At 36.8% G+C, this 22,050-nt stretch overlaps 1 protein-coding gene across 3 annotated transcripts in view; it reads left to right on the top strand.

Moving 5' to 3' along the window:
• Positions 1–22,050, top strand: part of NAALADL2 (N-acetylated alpha-linked acidic dipeptidase like 2) — a 1,267,271-nt gene that overhangs the window by 150,892 nt on the left and 1,094,329 nt on the right. Inside the window, exon 3 of one of the 3 annotated variants that reach the window (XM_041732046.1) lies at positions 1,115–1,248. The exons of the other annotated variants lie outside the window; for them this stretch is intronic. The gene's annotated coding sequence lies outside the window, so the exon portion shown is untranslated. The remainder of the gene's footprint in view (positions 1–1,114; positions 1,249–22,050) is intronic. 3 annotated transcript variants of the gene reach the window in all.

Genomic DNA, 22,050 nt, shown 5'->3' with positions numbered 1-22,050 from the left:
AAGGCTAAAACATCTAATTAACTTTAAAAAATAAAAGTGTAAATACAATTGTTGATAAATTCACTACTAGTTTTCTGGCATTTAGGGACCACAAACCATATTTCTTTTACTTTTGAACGGGAGCAAAATAATATAGTTAATAAGGCATATCCTCTATTTTGTATACAGGAACTTAACATAAACATAAAATATTTTTCTCCCATTCTGTGGTCTGGCATTATAACAGTTTTCCAATATTAAGTTTACTTTATTAATATTGAATCACAGGCTAATGACAATAGTTAATAAAGAAGAAATAATATGTTTAAAAGGTGAATATTTTTCAATTTCTTCTACAAAGATTTATTTGTAGAATTGTCTTTTTATACTGTTCACGGTTTCCTTAAGGCATCGTGGCCTTGACAGTCATTAAATTTATTTGTGAAATGTAGTAGATTTCATCTACTCCAGTTTACTGGAGAAAGCATATATCTTACAGTGGTTACTTATAAATACATCAGTTGTTTATAGAATAACCCCTTAATTAGTGCCACTGGCCATACTATTCCCTGATATTAAAACAGTATGGTAGCTTGATCAAAATAACAAGGAATTTAATTGCAGCTAAGACTTGTGGAATAATAAACACGTTCCAAAGTCAGCCTTCTGAATTGGACCCGATAAGTACTTAGAGTACCATTGGCTAATTAGCTCCTGAAAATGCATGTCTAATGTTAACTAAGGCGGTTCAAGCCTTTGGCTGCGTACATTTTTCAATATTAATGTTCTTATCACTGTTATTCTCTTCTAACTTTCTGCTTCATAGAGTTTACTAGATTTTACAGGGGGATGTAAAAATCCCTTCTCACTCCCAATGAAGAATTTCTTGTTTTCGACCTAATTGCCTTTCATGTGTGTGCCACATAGGTATGTTTTTGAAAAACATAAAAATAGCAAATTAGCTGTTAACTTAGGAGTCAGTCACATTTCACTCGAGGATTTGGTACCTATCGAAAGAAATCTAAGTCCCTCTTCCAGTTCACTGACCTACCCCTCATCTAAAACATACAATGTTCTTAAACTTCAGCTTGTAGTTCAGTTCATAGGCATTTACTGACCACCTTTTATGAACCAGCTTCTTTGTTAGGCTCTTCAACCAGAAAAATAAGTAAGACGTGATTCCTGCCCTTGAGAAGCATTCCATTCATGGGGGACGGCAGATCAATAACCACATGGTGGCAATACAGTGTGGCACTACAGGAGAAACAGGTAGGCAAGCCTATACTCAACCCACATAGGCCATGTGATCTTTTTAGAAATCCTGCTAACGTTCTATATATTAGGAGTTTGCAAACGTTTTCTATGGAGAGCCACATGATAAATATTTACAACTTTACTGGACATAGGATCTCTGTCACAGCTCTTCAGTGCTCCTGCTCCCATTCAGCTCAAGAATGGACAGATACAATAGAAAGGAATTAGCCACCTCTAAACCTCTAGTGAGAGTAATCATGCTATAGTAGTACCTGCTGCTAGCTAAAGTTAGTACCTGAACTATTTACCCTTCACCTCACACACACTTTATTCTTTCTCCTCTCTTTCATTTTTTTCCCCTTTTCTGTGCTAGTTGAAGCCATTTTCATAATCAAGCACGCTTGTGACACCGAAAACAAGGAGCCATCCGTCTCATCGTAAGACCTATTGAATGCAGTAAGCTAACATTTTAAAACTTTTTTGAATACAAAGCATGCTCAATTACATTATCACTCATTTAATCCTCAAAACTGCCCTGTGAGATATGATTTTCATTTTACATGGAAGTAGGTCTTGGAGAGTAGAACTGATTTGTTCAAGATTATGCACATGGCCAAAGACAGAAAACATTATGCCAATTGTACTGTGCCATCCAGTGATCTCCAGAATTCTGTAGCATGCACTAAAAACTGCAGTCGGGTCTCTGGGATCAGTAGCTAGGGTGGCCATTTAACTTGTCTTGGTCTGTCTGGGGCTGATGGGTTTCTCCAGACAGGAGACTTACAGTGCTAAAACCAGTTAAGTTCTGGGCACTTAGGACAATTTGGTCACTATCAATAGCCTTGGCATCTTCATTCCAATGCTTCTTAAATTTGAATGTGCGTAGGAATCACTTGGAGATCTTGCTAACCAGATTCTGATTTAGAATCTGTGAGTAGGTTTGGATATGGCCTGAAGATCTGTATTTCCAACCAGCTCTCAGAGGATGCGGATGCCTCTCATCTGTTTCTACTGAATAACAGAGCATCCTTGCACACTCGCAGGGCTCACCCAGATCTCAACAGTCAGAACCTGCATGCTAACAGATACCCCAGGTGGTTCAAGATTCAAGTTTGAGGAGCTCTGTTCTGGTCCACATCTGATCAGTGGGAGGTAATCTTTACCTTTGCATATTTTTCCTGGTTTTGGTGAGCTTTCCTGAATGCTGGCAAACCACGCAACACCTTTTACCTGTCTGCCTGCCTCACCTTTGTGGGAGTCCAGACGTTTCTTTCTTGCACATTTACCTATTGGCTCATTCCTTTTTTTTTTTTTTTTCTCTAATACCTTGTAACTTTCTTGAAGCCCATTATAGGTTGGATGTTTGTTTCTGTGCCCTCTATTCTATGAAACAACATTACAAGCCTACTAGGTTTGTGATTCAGTTTGAAATACCTTCTGTGGCTATGGTGTGCAGGACAATAACCTTAAAAACTTCCACTGCTCTGAAACTAAATACTGTGCTTCTAGCTTAGTGGGATCCCTGCTCGTTATCACTTTTTTTTCTTTGTTCATTATTGTTCCCACCTAGAATGCCTTTCCTTTGATTAGGCCTAGTTGAGACCTTGAAAGTTTTTAAGGCTTACCCAGAATCCCCCAGTTATGGAGCTCTTCAGGAGGATGCCAGCCGCGTCGCCACTTGTTTTCTCTGAACTCTGATAGTTTCACCTTTACCATAACCCCTGACTCCTCGGTTTAGAGGGTGAGTGGTATTGCCCTAGTTATATTCTCTTCTTATTTGTTTTGAGTGATTCTTATCTCCATAACTAGGTCATACTTTGCTGAATGGAAGGACCGTGTCTTATACATCTGAGTCTTACTAAACCGCGAACTGGACACACATCATCAGATGTGCAGGAAGTAGTCATTGAATTTTTCATTTGATTTGAACGTTATCTCAAGTCATACATATGTCTTTTCTGTTGACGTTATGTGGAGTGTTGTTTATATAAAGACTCAGGCTTTCTAAATCTGTTTCTAAACCCAAATATAGCTTAAGTCTTTTTAAGTTTTTTCTTCAAAGACCGTAGTTCTTTGTGATTGGAAGTCTGAGGTAGAAGGAAAGCGGAGAGAAAAACCATTTTATCTTCCTGCTAAGTGTATAGGGCCCTTGGGGCTTTTAACAGCCACCTCTAAATCAATTGAACAGACATTTTACTAAAAGATGATGTAGTTTCTGAAATACTGAAAAGTTCCTTTGTCAAATTATTGCTGTTTGCATTTTACATTCAACAAGCCTCAAAACGTATTTGGACATGTTTTTATTAAGTCTTTTCTCTTTGGCTGCTGTGAGTACATGACTTATGCATTCTTATGTGTGCATAGCTTTGTAAGGATGAATATACCCATTTCTTGTAGGTATTTAAAAAAACTTGGCACAATTTTATGTTTGTCAAATTTCTTTTTCCATTTAACCACAATTATTGGAAAGATGATTAACTTTATACCTAGCCAATTATCTTAGACAGAATCTAAAGGTAAATAATCTATGAAAACAAATGAAGCCTTCTAGGATGCCTCTTCACTTCAACTCTTATTCTTTATAGGGTGAGAAATGTTACTTTAGGGCCAGAGAGAGTAACGTGTGTGTAACCTGTTGTGCACTGCTAGTTCATTGTGGATCAATTTACAAGTCAAAGAGAGCCTGGGGGTCTAGGATTACGTGGGCTGTTTTAGGTCCAAATAACTGGGAAAAGTGGAGCCCTAAGAAATATTTGCCTACCAGGCTTGCAGAGAACATGTGAGGCTAACCCGATGGTAGAAAAATCTTGGAAGAATAACCAACCGCTCAAGCTGCCTTCGGGCAGCTGAATAGAGCTAAGGAAATGGCGACGAAGGTATCAGGTGCATAATACCCTGGTCTGCGCCTTGATGGGGCCAAGAAATAGTATCCAGCTGATGGCCATGAAGACTGGCCCCAGATTTAGGAGGTCTGGGATGAGAGTTGAGAAACACTCCCCTAAGAGGTTCAGATCATCAGGAAGCTTGAGCAGCATCGATTTTTCTCAGACTTCAGGAGGCCTGGCCCCGGGCGAATTTTGGAAACAAGAATTCAGGTAGAAGTTTCCAAGACTGACTAAAGAAAAGTCAGGTGAGCTCCCCGTCTACCAGTGGCCCAGTCAAACCAGACCCTGTGGTGGTGGTAGCTTTGGTTCCGTTTTGAGGACACTGAGGTTCATGCTGTAGGGGAAGGGAAGTCCCAGTTTAACCTGGGGTTTACACCATCCAACCTGCTAGGAATCTTTCTGGTTTCATATCTGGTCAAACCATTAATACTTAGAGTCACTAGAAAATTTTACTTTTTTTTTTTTTTTATTGAGCAAGCTGCGTCATCTCAGATCAGTTAAAATTCATGTAACAAAAAATGGTTTTTTAAAAGGAAAATGGTGTATGTATATTTTATCCTTAAATATGTGTTTTGTGAAAAAAGTTAAGCCCAAACTTAACAACCAAACCTACAGTATCTCTGAGGTGTGCCTGTAATAGGGTCAGGTTTTTCTCCTCCTCTTCCTCCTCTTCCTCATTTTGGGTTCTGGAAAGTCCTGGATGCTGTGATCTACATGTATCTTGTTTCTGAGATTGGGTTCTCCAAAAACTTGACCTAACTTGGGCAAACTGTAGTTTTTTCTAGGAGAATGTGTCCCTTTTATGGTTAAATATTTTAATAGGTGGATGTGGGTTTTCCTGCAGAGAGGCCTGAGCATCTAAATCAACTTATAAAATTCAGAAAAATAGGAAGGACTTTTTTCCTTCTCAAAGAAAAGCAAAGAGACATTGGCTAACCTTTCCCACAGGGATGGTAAAGAATGTGCCACAGAAATTAATTCAATGAGAAATTGTTTTCAATAGGACTAGTGCAGGGTAAAATGAAGCCTTGAGCCTAAAATCTTGTTTTATGGGCTTGATGCCTTACTGCTGATTCTGGAGGGACAGATGGTTCATCTCTAGAATCATCTGGTGGAGCAAGTAAAAGATGTTGGAAGGTCATTTGATTCACCTGGTTGGTTATTTGGGGAAACAAAAATTCTGGCATGATATTTCTCTAAGAACTCTACACCCCAGAAGCAAGTAGGGGTGGAAGGACTAAGAAGAACCATAAACATATTCTGAGATGGGCTATTTGTAACAGTGGGGTTGGATACCAGGAATGTAGCTCCTGTGTACATAACTTCCCTGATCTGAAGAGTCGTTGCTCCAAGCCAGTTAAGATTAAAGACAGGGTGAAAAGCCCGTGTAGTTCCAGTCCTATAATTGGGTGTTAGGAGGGAATTGGAAAGGCTGGTTAGAGGTCTAAAGGCAGCTGTGCATTTAAGTTTGTACTAGTTTCTTCCAACATCCGGGCTTTTTTGCATTAATGACAAACACCAAGAGGTGTTCTGTTTAGGCACGTCTGTTTTTGGAGTTGAAATTAAGAATTTTAGTTAAATCTTCTAGGGCGAGGGCAAGTGGATTTATTAAATTAAAGCTGAGGTAGACGTGGTTTCCTGTTCTCTGTAATAGCCATTGGAGTTCAAAATTGTTTTTGGTTAAATTGGTCCAATTAGTTAAAAATGAATGTTCGTTCACTTTGATTTTAAACAAAACTGCTGGGGTGAGAGTTCAGAAGGGATGTGACCCGTCTGAATTTAGCAGTTTGAGATCCCAGTATGGGAGAGCCTCTCCTTTCAGGCCTTCCTGACTTCATTTTAATGAGATTTCCTTCATTTTCACATGCTAACTTATTTCTTGTCTAGGCTATGTGGGTATATCCGGAAGTAAAGGGCTCATTTCACCCAAAATACCTAAAGGTATTACTTAACCTCAGAAAAGAAGCCTCTTTCTCATATACCCCCAAACCCATTTATATAAAAATAGACATTTTATGACTTAAAAGACAATATTTTTTCTAATTGTAGGGGTTTCCATTTATTATAAAGTTGAGTTCCATTCATATAGCTGAGCTGTGTAGTGATTAGATCTGCCAGTTTTAGTAATAAGTTATTAGTAACTGGTTGCAATTATGAGTTTTGTATCACTGTGAAGTCTTTATTTGCCATTTTCTATGCAAACAAGACAATTTTCTATAATTATTCCAAATAACGATGAAGGGAAGATAGACCTTCATGAGAAAGAAATTTAGATTATATCTAAAGGGCAAAAGGGAGAAAGAGGGAGGTTGTAGAAATCAGGACAAAGTGGTAGGTTAAAAGAAAGAAGTCATACTTGGTTAAATTTATATAAAGCCTTGTTTGTGTTCTTCACTATGCTCTGTATGGAAGTGGAAGCAAATAGTTTTAAGTGCATAATCCATTCGAATTTGCAGTTTACTCTTCTGCATTGCAAATAAGTCCCTATTTAAAATGTAAAAATGTTTCCATTGAATTCAACTTAATTATTAAGTACTTGTAGAAAGACAATGTTATGTGTTCAGAGTGATAACAGGGTAAGTCTAAATAGCTTTTTATTCAAGACTCATAGGCTGTATCTTGATGGATATACCATCCTTGCAGCTCTGGCCTATCAGCTTCCTAGTTTAATTATTCAGATTCATGTCAATCACATGCCCCCTCCCCTTTTTTTTAAGTATACGAAACGAATTGATTCATTTATTGTATTAGATAGGCATTATAATCCTTTTCTGGGAACCTTCTTTCTTGCTATTTATCCAGAAAGTGTAGGAGTACTCAGAAGATTGCTGCAGAGCTGATGAGTTTAGGCAACGGTATACCTTTTTTTTTTTTTTTTTTTGCTTTTGTTTTCTATTCTACTTTTAGAATAAAATATTTACATTGCTTAAAAATCAAATAATACAAATAGGTGTGGAATAAAATATCTACTCCTAGTCACTCATCCATCTAGTCCTTCTCACACTGCCATGGAAACATTTTAATCTGATTTTTCCCTACCACTTGTTTCTTTATGCAAATATATACAAAACCATATATTCTTATGCCCACCCTATAATATATAAAAGGTAGCATAACTAGAGAGTATTCTGGTTTGTTTTTAACAGTGAATGTTAATTTTTGTATTGCTAAGTAGGAAGCATGTTAATATTCTTTAATTGAGGTATCTCTGATTTACAAGATTATATTTGTTTCAGATGTACAACATGGTGATTTGATTTTGTATATATGTATATATTGTGAAATGATCAACATTATGTCTAGTTAATATCTGTCACCAGACATAGTTATATTTTCTTGGGATAAGAGCTTTTAAGATCTACTCTTAGCAATTTTCGAATATTCAGTAGAATATTATAGCTGCCATGGTGTATAATACATACCCATGACTTATAACTGGAAGTTTATACGATTTGACTTCCTTCACTCATTTCATCCATTTCCTATACCTGTCTTTTGGCCACTACCAATCTATTCAGTGTCTATGAGCTGGTTTTTTGTTTGTTTGTTTGTTTTGTTTTGTTTTGTTTTTAGATTCCACATATCAGTGAGATCATATGGTAACTTGTCTTGGACCTATTTAGCATAATGCCCACAAGGTCCACCGATGATGTTCCCAATGGCACAATTTCATGCTTTATGAATGAATACTATTCCATTGTATAATATACCATTATTTCCTCATTCATCCATTGAGGGACACTTAAGTTTTTTCCATATCTTGGCTATTTTAAATAATGCTGCAAAAAACATGGGGATGAATATATCCTTGAGTTATTTTTTGTTTTACCTAGATAAGTATTGAGATTGATGGATTGTATAGTCATTCTAATTTTAAGTTTTTGAGAAATCCCCATACTGTGTCCATGGTTTGCTGCAAAGTTTACCTTCCCACCGACAGTGCACAAGAATTTTCTCCACTTCTTCACCAACATTTGTTATTTTTGATAATAGCCAGTCTGATAAGTATGGTTTGTGGTTTGATTTGCATTTCCTTAATGATTAGGGGTGTTGAGCACACTTTTTGAAAAAAATATTTTATTCATGACAGAGAGAGAGAGAGAGAGAGAGAGAGAGAGAAGCAGAGACACAGGCAGAGGGAGAAGCAGGCTCCATGCTGGGAGCCTGACGTGGGACTCCATCGGGGTCTCCAGGATTGTGCCCTGGGCAGAAGGCAGTGCTAAACCGCTGAGCCACCCAGGGTTCCCCTGTTGAGCACCTTTTAATAGAACTGTTGGCTATCTGTATTATCTTTGGAAAAATGTCATTTCAGATCCTCTGATCATTTTTAAAACATATTCCCTACACTATACTTTTCATTTCTGTGCTCATTTTTTAATTGGATTTTTTTTTCCTTTTTGCTATTGAGTCGTATGTGTTCTTTATATATTTTTGGTAACTCCTTATAAGATAAGAGTAGCAAATTTTTTCTTCCGTTCAGTAGGTTGCCTGTTATTTTGCTGGTGGCTTTTTTTTTTTTTCCTTTGCCAAAGCTTTTTGGTTTGATGTAGCCCTCCCTTTTTGTTTTTGCATTTGTTGCCTTTGCTTTTGGTGTCAAATTAAAAAAAAAAAAAAAAAGAAAGAAAGAAAAATAAATTATTGCCAAGGCCAATATGAAGGAGCTTACTGCCTATGTTTTATTCTAGGAGTTTTATGGTTTTCTAAAACCATAAACTTTTAATTTTTGGTTAACTTTTGTGTATGTAGTAAGACTGCAGTCCCTTTTCTTTTTCGTCTTCTTTTTTTTTTTTTTTTTTTTTTTTCTGGTGACTATCCAGTTTTCCCAGCACCATTTATTGAAGAGATTGTTCTTCCCCCATTCTATATTTTTGGCTCTTTTGTCATAAATAGACCATGTATTTTTGGGCTCTCCATTGATCTGTGTGTCTGTTTTTATGCCAATAGCATACTGTTTTGACTACTAAATAGCTTTATAATATAGCGTGAAATCAGGGAGAATGATGTCTTCAGCTATATTCTTTTTAGAGATTGCTTCGACTATTTAGGGTCTTTGTGGTTACATACAAGTTTTAGGATTGTTCTGTCTCTGTGAACTGCCATTGGAATTTTGATAGGGATTACATTGCATCTACAGATTTTTTTGAGTAGGATAACATTTTAACAATATTAGAATTTATGAGCATGCTATATATATCCATTTATTTGTCTTCAATTTCATTAATGTCTTAGAGCTTTTAGAGTTAGTCTTTCACATCTTGGGCTAAATTTATTCCTAGGTATTTGATGCAATTATAAATGAGGCTGTTTTATTTAACTATCCGAAAAAAAATATGTAGAAATACAACATATTTCTGTATTTTAGTAACCTGCAACTTTACTGAATTCAGTAAGATTTTTGAGCCTTTTTTTTTTCATTTTTTGAGACTCTTTAGAGTTTTCTGCAATGAGTGATAGTTTTATTCCTTATAGAGTTAGATGCTCTCTATTTCTTCTTCCTAATTGCTCTGGCTAGCACTTCCAAAACTGCATTCAATAAAAGTGGCCAGAATGGACATTCTTGTCCTTTTTCCTGATCTTAGGGGAAAGGCAGAAATCTTATTTTTCAGAAGAGGATAATAGTCTACTGAATGAAAAAAAAATACACAAATACATAGTATAAAATATTCTGTCCTAAACATTTTCTACTTTGTAACCCCAAAATGTTTTCAAGATTCCTTGTTAAAAATACAAGGAGCAGGGTGCCTGGCTGGCTCAGTCAGTAGAGCATGTGAATCTTGATCTCAGGGTTGTGAGTTCAAGCCCCACATTGGGCATGGAGCCTACTTAAATGAAAAATGAATAAATACATACTCTTGTGTAAAAAAATATACAAGGAACAGAATAGTTTCTAGTGTAAACAATATATTAGTCTAGATTTCAGCTGCACTCTCTGAGGTTGAACACCTTTTCATATATTACCTTATTATGTTTTAGAGACCTGTTTTCCTTTAAATCCTGTGGTAGATAATTTTATGCGTATTTCATATAGATCAAATAAAGACCAATGTGTCATCCCTGCTGACACTTGAATAGGTATCTCAGTAATAATAAATGTATCTTTCCTATGGACTTTCAAATGGACAATTTGCAACGTGCATTCTCGCTTCTGGATCTTTAGACTTCTCTCTTTTATGCTGTAGGTCATTGAGCCCCACGTCTTTGTTTATACTTAGTTTTCCCCAAATAGGGGGCAGTGGGCTTCTGCTTTCTAAATTCAAATAAGCAAATGGATTTTTAAGATTTTCTCTATTCCTCATGACTAGTCTTATCATGTTTTTCTGAGAACAAATTTTCTTTAAATCTAAGGTATTGACAAAAAAGGGAATACATCACTTTTGTTCCCTACTACCAACACCACTGTTACTTGCAGACATATTCTTTATTTAGATTTGAAATACATTAGATTTTCTGTGTTTTTTTTTAATTTTTTTTGCTGAATATACAATAAAATTATGTGGTTTGACTTCTCTTCTGAATTACCAAAATCTTGATTTTTTTAGTCAATCAAGATCAAGAAAATGGCATATGAAACAATATTTCTTTTTCCAGCTTTAAGGGATCTGCTTATTAGTAGATTTCTTTTCAATAATTATATATGAGGATAATTATTTTCCTACATCTATACCTATGTCTCAACACCGTTTAGTCTTTCCTTCTAAAATCTACTTAAGATGAGCATTTTCTGTGAAATATTGTGTTAGGTGGTCATTGAAGAGTCACAGAGTTTCTTTCCAAGGAGTTGTTCATTATCTGTGGTTAGAGAAGTATGTAAACTAGGTTCTTCAGAGAAGGTTCACTGAATAAGGAGCTTTTTAGTTGAGTTTTGAAGGATATATGGGGATTTCTCAGGCACAGAGATGGGTGGGAAATATTGGATGTAAAAAAGGCCAAGAATTGAAGATATACAGTTTTTCTGGCCCAGAAGTCGCTTAGACTGCACAGATCACAGGGCACTGGAACCTGGATAGAGGGAGACTTAGTTGTCAAGCTAAAGCCACAGAGTTACTGATGGATTGCAGACAGGTGAGTGACGCAAGCAGACTGGCATTTTTAGACAAACTCATGGCAAAAGGATGAAAGGGAAGGTGGCAAAACTAGAATAAAGAGACAGAGTTACAGCAAGGAATGATGGAGACTTGAAAAAGTGGTAGCCGACCTGGAACACAGGGGATACTTAACAGGTAAAGTTAGCATGATGTGTTCTCTGGATGCGGGCGTGTGAGAGAGCAGGATGAACACGGAATTATTCCAAGTTCCGGTTTCAGTCCCATTATGTCAATTAGTTGAGAAAGGGAAGATGCAAACATGGATTTGTGGACAGGATGATGGATTTGACTTATGAGGTGACAAAATGGGAATAGCAAGTAGTTGGTTACATTTATTTTGTGTATTGCTTGAGAGAAATGAAATACAGATTTAGATTTGGGAGTCATCAATAAATTTAGGTGCTAGTTGAACGGGTTGTCCAGGAAGCATGAGGTTAGGTTCCTGCATCCCTACGCCTGCCACCCCAACATTTATGGGATGATTCTATTTCAGCTTTTGAAAAGCAGTGAACTTTCTCAGGAAGCTAACTATGAGGGAGGTGGGAAAAAAAAATCCAAATAGAATGGTGTCATGGAAGCCAAGAACCAGAATATTTTTAAAAAGTAGTCATCAAGTAGAGAAGTCAAGTAGGATTTGCGTATTACACGTCTTAGAGTTTATCTTTTATCTCTGATGACAGGGATCTAAACTTGAAATAATGTATTCTAACATAGTTGGTTATAGTCTAGTGGGGAAAAAAGTACAAATGGTTCAACAACGTTTTAATGATGGGAAAGAATGTACAAACTATGAAACAAAATCTAGGTGGGGCTGGAGAAGATTCTAGAAGGAAGATCTAGTCACAGATAAAATTGGAAAGATGAATAGTTTTCTGATACTACAGCAGATGGCATAATATGTACAAAAGCACATGACAGGGCATTAAAAACAAAACAAAACAAAACAAAACCAAAAACATCCTGTAAGTAATTCAGCAGCACCAGGAAACAAATTGAGTAGTGGATGTGAAGAGAATTGGGAAGGGAGAGAGAAAATGGGTGCCTAGGGCAATAGATCTGATCTTGTCCCCAGCAAGGAGCTTTGAAAAATTCTGGACACTAATGTGTTACAATTAATACTATCCATTACCCTAACTCTCTTTCCAAGTACATGAGATAGCATTTCCCAGTCCTTCCTGGTTGGGAAGGACCCGAGAGACTATTTCCGGCCAATGAGTTGTGATGCTTGTCATCTCTGAACTTGTCTTAAATGTTTACGCAGAATTCGCTAGAGCTCTGTTTAGTTGGCCACAGGGGCAGGCAATAGCATCGTGGATTCTCCATTGCTTGGTTGTAAGTAGGATGAGCAGAGCCTCTTGCTGATGACCCACAATGGACACATGGTGGGAGCCACAAATCTCCATGACATAAAGCCATTTGGAAGTCTTCCCGACCCCCGCAGTAACCTAGTTAAGTCTGTGATTGAGAGGGAGGGATAGTAGAGCTAGTAAGAAGGTGGAATCAACAGGATTCTGTGACTGACTTTGAGTCCCAAGTAAGAGAGAAATCTAGGCTGAAGAGATGCATAACATTTTATACCCTGGATTTAGTTAAGTTGCTATTTGTGATCTTCCAGAGTTAATTTGGTAGGATGATGAGGAAGGAAAGTATCTCTGAGGGCTGTAGGGTAAGTGGGCGATGGAGTCAACTAGTGTTGAAATCGATAGCATGAACTAGTAGACTAGCTGGCTATAAAACATCCAAACTTGTAAAATGTAACATATTTTCTTTTGAGAATTCTGCAAACCATGTTACTAGAAAGTGAACTTAATATAAAAACAACAAAACAAACTGTGGGTACATTTAATAGAATATGCAAACAGCCTTGAGAAATGAAAGTTACTCACTGGATAATAGGAACTACACCCATTTCTGATTTCCTTTAAAAATTTTATCTTTATGTGACACATGAAGGAATGTATCATTTCTAAGCCTTCAGTTCTTATTCGGTTGCTTTTCAAAATATTTATAGTTTTATAATTGGATAGTTTAAAAAATGAAGCAGGCAACATCTAGGTTCCATTTTTAGCTAACAATGCAAATGTAATTCAAACTCCAAGATGGACATATTGTTCATTGTCGTTTTGCAAAGGCAAGGAAAGCCGTATTTACGTCTTTATGATTGTCACCAGTAAATGAAACATAAGGACTTAATATAAGGTTATTAAAGAGCAAGCAGCTAGGATAGCATTAATGCAAAATGATGGCAAAGTCCAGCATAAATCTACAAGGTAAGTGCTGCCAAATACATCATTCTGAATTATATAAAACTCTCAAACTGTACCTGTGTACTTTTGAACATGCTGCTCCATGAATCATTTTTTTCTATTTTAATCTTGAATAATCAACAAAGTACTGTGCCATTCTCTTTTTACAGTGTGTATGGAGTCTTAATAAATATTCTGGAAAGCAATACACACTTAAAAGGAAGAAGCACGGTATTTCAGATAACCAAAAAAAGTAACGTGAGATGGTTCGATGTGCCTTCTGAGATATACAGCGACAGTTGTCAAAATAGCTATTGTGGAATTGTATTAATATAGAATCTATTCAAGGTTAAGCATTTACAGTAAGTGTTATATTACAGAAACACTGCACTATACTCCATAGGGTCAAATCTGCAGGCATTTAATTTCAGCAATTGCCATAATAGAGGCATTATGATAATGTCTCAGCCTCTTGGGTACACATCAGGCTTGGATGCTATTATATTTTCCCTTTTCTTTTAAAGCTTTTGTCTATAATCCACACCTTACCTGTAAAAGCAAGGATTTATATCCTTTATTTGAATATTTGGAACTTAGTTTCAAAGGTTGAAATGGACATAGTTTAAGAGAAGAATAATGAGCTATTACAGAAAGGGGAATAATTTTCCACAAGTTTTAGATCTTTGGACACAGGGGACTCATCACAAGGGCCATGTGTATTTTTTTTTTTTTGAGTCCCACCTTCAAAATTAATGAACAGCAAAATGTTTTATATTTCCCCTAGGTGAGCTTTAACTCAGTTATCCTGTCACACTATTGTTCATTGATTTATCATTATTTTAAAAAGATCTTAATAAGGAGATTATCTTTTATCAAGTTAGTAGGCATAATTAACGTCAGCAGGGTGCTTATAGTCTAAGGTAAAAAACGAATTCTTAAGAATTTGGTATTGCTTTGTAGTGCCACATGTAGCTTTTTTTCTTTTATGGCTGTTGTCCTACTGTCATCTTCAGTTGTAGTTGATATGCAATATTACCATATGTAGCTGATCTTCTAAATCTTTTATTTATTGGAGTTACAGCAAGAGAAATGTGAATCTGTTTTTTTTTTTTTTTTTGCTCAGACATCTGGAAAACACAAAAATCTTGCCAAACTCTTGCAAATTTTACGCAACCAAAAGAATATTTTGATTCCATTTATTGTGAATTTTTAGTATCAGGCTTAGCCAGTAGAATCATTATGGGCTTGAGTTCTAGCTTGCCTTTGTTTAAATAATTCACATTTAACAGTAATTGGACTCTTACATAAAGTAGTTGCCTGATGTTCTTGGTTACTTGTTTTTTAAAGGCTAGAACTTTTTTTTTTTTTTTTTTAAGATTTATTTACTTAGTTGGGGGAGACTCATGCTGAGCATGGAACCCAGTATATGGCTCAATCTCCTGACCCTGAGATCATCACCTGAGCCAGAACCAAGAGGGGGTTGCTTAACTGATTGCACTATCCAGGTGCCCCTAAAGGCTAGAACTTTCAAAATTTGAAGATGCTTAAAAGGAATATTAGTTCTATTTTATCAGAAAGTGTGTTAGATCACTCTAGTTGCAGGAAAACACCATCAGAATGTTTAAATGTTTTCCTTTAATTGAGTATTTAGGATTTCTTTAATCAAGTATTTAGGAAATTGGAGTCATGGTCTAAGAAAATGTTTGATAAAGCCATTAATAAAAAATATCAGAATCTTCAATATCAGTATTACTTTTTTACTGTTTGGAACAGAATAATTGAACAGGATAACTGAATAACTATTCATATTGTCTAAACTTTCTGAAGAATAATCATAAAATCCACTGAGGATTTCTTGGATCCCATGAATCTGAGTTCTTTCCCTGACCACCTCATTCCCAATTACTCTGAAAAGATTCGTCATCTAAGATTATGCATGTTTCGCCTTTATTCCTTGTCTGTGCCCAAGGGTAACAAGAGCTTTTTACCTCTGATACTAGCAAAATGTGAGGAAGTACGGTAACTTTTGGAGGACTATTACCTTTGCTGAGCCCCAAAGGAACACAATATCTGCAAGGCATTGCCCAACTATTTATGAGTTGGGCTCTTCGGCTGTTAGATTTGGATTGAGAGAAAGATTGGAGGGGATGGGAGAACTAGTAGCTTTGGCCAGGTCTGCATCTCTTGAGTCTTAGTTTCACTGTAAAAACCGTACCAGTCAGTAAAACTTGGTGGAAACTCTTTAATTTGTCAAATATTTGAGTACCCACTGTATCCCAGGTACAGTTCTAGGTACCAGGGAAAGTGTGATAAATAGGGAAGAGAGCAAGGTCTATACTTTCATGAATGTCAGTGGAAGGCAAGAGATAGCAAACAACAAAAACAAAAATAAACAATAGCATAACTGATATGCAGGCTATCGAAATGGGAGCGACGGGATCATCAGCAGCTAGGTGGATTCTGTAGATGAAGTCATCAAGAAAAGCTCCTCTGAAGAGATGACATTTTTGCTTATGTAACAGTTACCTGAAGGATCCAGCTATATTTCTGAAGTCTGAAAGTGTTACCTATTAAAAACCCTCTGCTGTGATCTGAATGTTGTGTTCACCCCCCCCCCCCCCAGGTCACATGTTGGAATCCCATTGCCCAGTGTGATGGTATTGGGAGGTGAGGCTTGTGGGAGGTGATGAGGTCACAAGGTGGAGCTCTCACGAATGGGATTAGTGCCTGTATGAAAGAGCTCACAAGATCCTGAGCACTTTCTGCTGTGAGGACACAGTAAGTATGTGACCCGGAAGAGGGCCCTCACCTTGTCATGCCGCTCCCAGATCTTGGTCTACCAGCCTCCATGGCTGTGAGAAACATCTTTCGATAAACCATTTAGGATTAAATGGTGGAAATAGCAGCTTTTTTTCTAAGAGGCCCGGTTGGAGGAAACCACTTAATAAACTTAAGAGCCAAACAGGTCAGTCTTTTCTGGTGGAACAGCCTTCCATGCTCTACAGAAAGGCCATCCATTGAGTGGGCAGAGTCGCTCACCAGAGGGTTTTGAAAAAGCAGACTAAAGTGGGGCCTACCCAGATACTCTGAAGTTTAACAGAGGACTGAGACTAGAGGCAGAAAGCATTCTAGCAGTCGAGGCCATGTCACCTGAGAGGAAACATTAGAATGAGGAAGAAGCAGTCTCCCTGACCACCCGACATCATACCAAAATCCAAGTGTAGAGATATCGACTTGGAAATGCACTTGGGATGTTCTTGCCATGGAAAGGAGACTCCCTAGGACAAGACTCTAGTGAATAAAGGCGGAATTAAATGAGATGAGGTTGGAAGGCCTGGCAGGAGCAAGGTCGTCAGAGCTTTGTAGATCAGATTTAGGAATGTGGACTTTTATTAAAAGTGAAAGTGGGGATGTAGGTGGGCTTAAAACCGTCAAGATGCTCTGATGTACATTTTAAGAGAACTTTCTAGTTGATGTTTTGAGAAAGTATTGTTAGAAGGGGGAGTGTGAGTCGGGCGACCACTGCAGAAATCTAGCTTAGAGGTGTAGTGGCTTGGAAAACAGTGGTGATTGTGGAGAGGCAGAAAAGTAGGAGAGTTCTACATCGAATGGTAGATTGAATGTGGGAGATGAAGGAAAGTGAAGAATTAAGTGTAGCTCTTAACTTTTGATGGGAATAACGGGATTCCGTTTGCTGAGAAAATGACTTGTGGAGGAATACATTTGGTTATGGAGAAGGAATCCTGAGTTTTAAGCTGAGAAACCTGTTAGAGAGGCCATGTGCACAATGACCCATGAGTCAGGTTGTCCGGCAAAGGCCAGCGCTGGTGACAGAGACCTAGATGTCCCATAAATATTATTTGAAACCATTGAATTGAATGAGGTCACCCACGAAGAGCTTAAATAAGACATCTGTTTTAGAAATCCTCGAGAAGAAGAACCTGAGAAAGAACAGCTGGTGAAGGGGTTGGAGAACCAGGCGTGTGTGGGATACAAATGCAAAAGGAAGTGCTCAAGAAAGAGGCAGACAGAAAAAGTTTACTTTAGCCCAAAACTTATGCCAAAATGAAGCAAAGTAAATGAATACACACCCGTGCAAGTACACACTATCACTGGGGATAATGTGAAGAACAAATACCGGCAGCTCTACAGCGTGTCTTTAGATATTTGGTAGGTACTCAACTTCCTATGAACTTAATCGCAAAATCATTTAAAAATTTTGTTGTTAGTACTTAAAATGTATTTTCGTTTTATCTTTAGTGGTTCAACAAATGATCAAGTGCCTTAGCCTAACTTTAAGTGCAGATCTGCATCTTACATAATAGTTTCCTGGGGAAAGATATCCTGAATGATTTTGTACCATCTCAGGTACTGGTTCTTGTTTGCTGCTATGCATTTTGTTGGTCCTCTGTGAGTTTGCACTAAATCCTAGATACGCCTGCATGCATATTGAAGCTGTATTTATCAAGCCAACATGATTTCACTTAGTTTAAGCTTGATGAGTCAGTCTGATTATTCCCTGGAAATAGACTATCTTGGTCGACTTCAAAAACTTCCTTTCTCTTGTTTTGTTTTTTTTTTTTTAGTTTTATACTTATATTCCTACTCTTTTTTTAAACCTAGTATTTCAGTTCTATATATAAATTCATTTTTATAACCCATCCTAATTACTTGTATTTCCCATTCTCAGTGAAATTACAAAGCTTTATTAGTTGGATACATAACAATATGCATAATAACATCCTGAAATTAGCATTACTCAGTTTCATTTACTAATGCTAGGACTCTGCAGAACAACAAGCTATACAACACCTATGCTACGGGAACGCTAAACCTGGACTGTGCATCAGAACCCCTTGTGGAGTTAAAAACAAAACAAAACAAACTTATTGCTAGGATTGAGAACCACTACATTAGGCTATATTGTCCGAGTGCTCCTGAGCTGACTATATCCTAGAAATTTCCTAAAATATCAATTTCAGTCTTACCGCTAGTGAAAGGCAAAGAGCAGCAGCATAAAAACTTTGTTAGCCTTAAAGGAGAAAATAGACCTTAGTAACACGACTTTAAATGGATGAGTGTAAGAGAATAATGTTGATGGGTTAGATCGGTATTGTTCTTCTACCGTGTGAGATAGGTCAAGGTTCAGAAGGAGTTATTGTTCAGATTTGTTGTCAATTCAGAGACCTCTAAAGATGTGGAGTCATGGGAGTCAGAACTTCTACCTTGGATCTGTATTAATAGTTCTCAGTCCTAGACCTCATAGTATTTTTTTTTTTTTTGTCTGTGGGTCATTCTGTAATCAGAAGACATTTTTCACTTAATGATGCAATAATTCACATTTATTTTTGAGAGTGCATGGGCATTTGTTAGTGGGGGGCAGAGGGAGATAGAGAATCGTAAGCCAGCTCCATGCCTAGCACGGAGCCAGACCTGGAGCTTGATCTCACCACCCTGAGATCGTGCCCTGAGTGGAAATCAAGAGTCAGATGATCAGCAGATGGAACTACCCAGGTGCCCCAGTAATTCACATTTATTATTGAGCATTGATAATCTGAAAACCAGAAATAACCACTTTGACATTATTCCCATGTCACGTAGCCTTCCATACTGTTCTGTATAGGCAGTGGAATATAATTTGTGGCATCCATATTTTCTGGCTCAAAGCATAGACTCTGAATCCTGATTGACTAACTTTGACTTTTTGTCTTATCACTGAGGAGCTCTAAACTTTGGGTACGTTACTCATTTTCCTTATGCTTCTGTTTCCTTTAGGGTATAGAATGGGGATCATACATAGTATGTCCCTTAAAAGACTGTTTTGAGAATTAAATGGATGAGTATTAATGGATGTAAGTATTTTGAGTATTAAATGCCTTACATATAGTAAGCTCTCCGAAGGTGTTAGCTATATTATATGGTGTAAAAAATACACAATTAACAATGATGGGATAAAGCCACTTTGAGCAGCTTTAAAAACTAAATTTCAATGCATATTCATCTGTGGATGAAGCGGTTGTTTAGCATGGGTTGTGTGCACTATACATGGGAGTTCTTTAATAGAATTCTGTATAGATCACACTGTATTTTACTTAATCACCTCCCTAGGAGTAGACATCAGGGAGTTTTTTCAGTTTTTTTTAATATTATAAATAAGATGATAGTCCTTGTAGCTAATTATGTGCATATACTCGTGATAAATTTCAAGAAGTTACTGGGTCTAAGTGTATGAAGATTTCAAAAGCTTTTTTATTGGCTGAAAATTTTCCATTCAGGGAGATTGTGCCATTTATTCATACATCGCTGAGTGAGAATGAAAGGCAAAGATGTTGCCTTTAAGCAAATGTTGTTGAATGAACTACAGAAGGAAAACTTGAGCTTTTCAAAACAGAATGTGGCATTGAAGAACAATCAGTAAATCAAAACACTTCTGAAAATTTGTGTTACTGAGTTAATCATTTTGATAAACCTATGGTAGAGATCATTAAACAGGCTCAAGAGGTTTTTTTTGTTTTGTTTTGTTTTTTATTAACTCTTGTTGGCATTTTCTATTAGGGTGTTTTTTATATTTTTGTAGGCAATCATTTAAATATTTGAGAAAGACACAAAAAAATCCTTATTTCTTTCACTTAGAGGCTATAACGTTATTTGTTATCTTTTCACATTAATTGTTAAGGGGCAAAACATCATGTTTTTGGGAAGAAAAGGCAAAATTCCTTTCTTGGAGTGTTTTGGAAGCTAGGCTTATTACTTTTTTTTTTTTTTTTTTTTTAATTCTATCTACCCTCCTGCCCCCTCCCATGAGGCTTGAACTCATGACTCAGATTCAAGACTCAGGTGCTCAACCAAATGAGTCAGCCAGGCGACATAGGGCATGAACTCAGGATTCTGAGATTTAAGAGTTGCATACTCTACTGACTCAGCCATGTGGAGTACCTGACGCTTATTATTTTCTAAAGCTTCCTACTATCCACAAGAATTATCCAATCTACCTTTCCTTTTTGAGATCTTTCTCAATCAGAAACATATTTTTTTTCTCCCATAGACATATGCAAATCTTTTGAAGGATTATCTTGATAATCAAACCAACTTGATCTTTCTGGTCTTACATTCCATATGAAAAGACGATGCAATTAATTCTTTGTTTGCTCTAAGTTGAGTAGTTAAAACTGTACAGTTACAATTCCACCTTTTCTGCCTTTAAGCCTGATAATTTAAAACAACTTAGTATTTAGTATCTACCCAATAGGTAAGACATAAAGAGTTACTCTAAAGCTTTTCTTGGATTTTTAAAAATTGGAATAAAACTATGAATTAGGTATACATACAAATTATCCATGTTGTAAAAGTGGTTTTGAAGAGAGAATTAAGTTTTGTGTTACTCTTATGTCCATCTCCTCTGTTAAATAAACAAAAGGAGTTGTGGCTTATTTAATATCAACAAACCCCCAATTAGATAAGTGAATAGAGCAGTGAATATTCCTACTTAATAGGATAACACAATGGTTAAATTATTTGAATCTGTTTTACTCTTCTGAGTTCAAATTCCTATACTACTATTTTCTTGGACAAGGTACAAGACACCTAAACCTTAATGTTTCATCTGTAAAATGGGCACAGTAATACAACTCCTCTCATAGTTCTTTAGTTTTTGCTGCTGGTGGTAAAATGGGGATTGGTCAAAATAATACATGGAAACATTTAGCCCTATTTGACAGGAAATAGATATTCAATAAATGCTAGTGATAGCTATTTCAGTGAAATACACAGAAAAAAAGAAGTTTCCACTAGTATGTTTCCTTTTTTCTATATTTGCTTCTGGTATTGGAATTTAGAGAGGCAAGCAGATTTCCCCATCCATTGCAAAAGCAGGTGCGACTGAGGGAAAACAGAACTAACTGCTCTTTAAGAGAGAACCCCGATTCAACAGTTAGTACATAGAGGCTGTGAAGGAAGTTGACAGATTAAGAACCTTGGCTTATCCTCTGGAGATAGACCAACTGAAAGAAACTCAATAATTGTATCATAAATCTTAAGATGGGCAAGGCTCTGTAAGCCTTTCAGCGGTCTTCTGAGAATAGGAACAGAAATTTTTCAACCTGGACCTCTGTATGTATTGCTTTGTTCTCTGAGACCGAAGGTATCTAGGTATATTCGGATTAGCTGGACAAACAGGAAAGAACAGTCCATGGCAGACAGAATGACGGCAGACTACATTCATGTTCTATAGTAGTTCTTATGAGATGAGTACTCCGTGTAACGGTCTTCCATGTGCAGAGGATATCTGTCGTCTCAGATAAAGGAAAACTTGTCATTTGGAGTTAGTAGCACCCCTGATGAATGGATCATGGAAATGAAAACCTCCCACCTTTCTAACAGGCCCACCTGATGCTTGAATGAGTTAAATGAACGAAGCCAGAAGTGTGAAGTTCACCTTGCACACTTAATAACCAGAATTCTTCGATGGTCATTATCTTAAGATTTGTTGTAATATAACAAATTTTGTACCTTTCCCTCTATGTTTAGAAAATTTGTCTATAACGAGTCATGAGTTTCAAATTATCATTTTGTTTTTGTTGTTATTATGCTTGGCCATAATAA

This window comes from Vulpes lagopus, chromosome 17, assembly GCF_018345385.1.
Source record: "Vulpes lagopus strain Blue_001 chromosome 17, ASM1834538v1, whole genome shotgun sequence".
Taxonomy (NCBI): Eukaryota; Metazoa; Chordata; class Mammalia; order Carnivora; family Canidae; genus Vulpes; species Vulpes lagopus.
The sequence above is the reverse complement of the archived record's forward strand: the minus strand, read 5'-3'. Positions and strand labels throughout refer to the sequence as shown.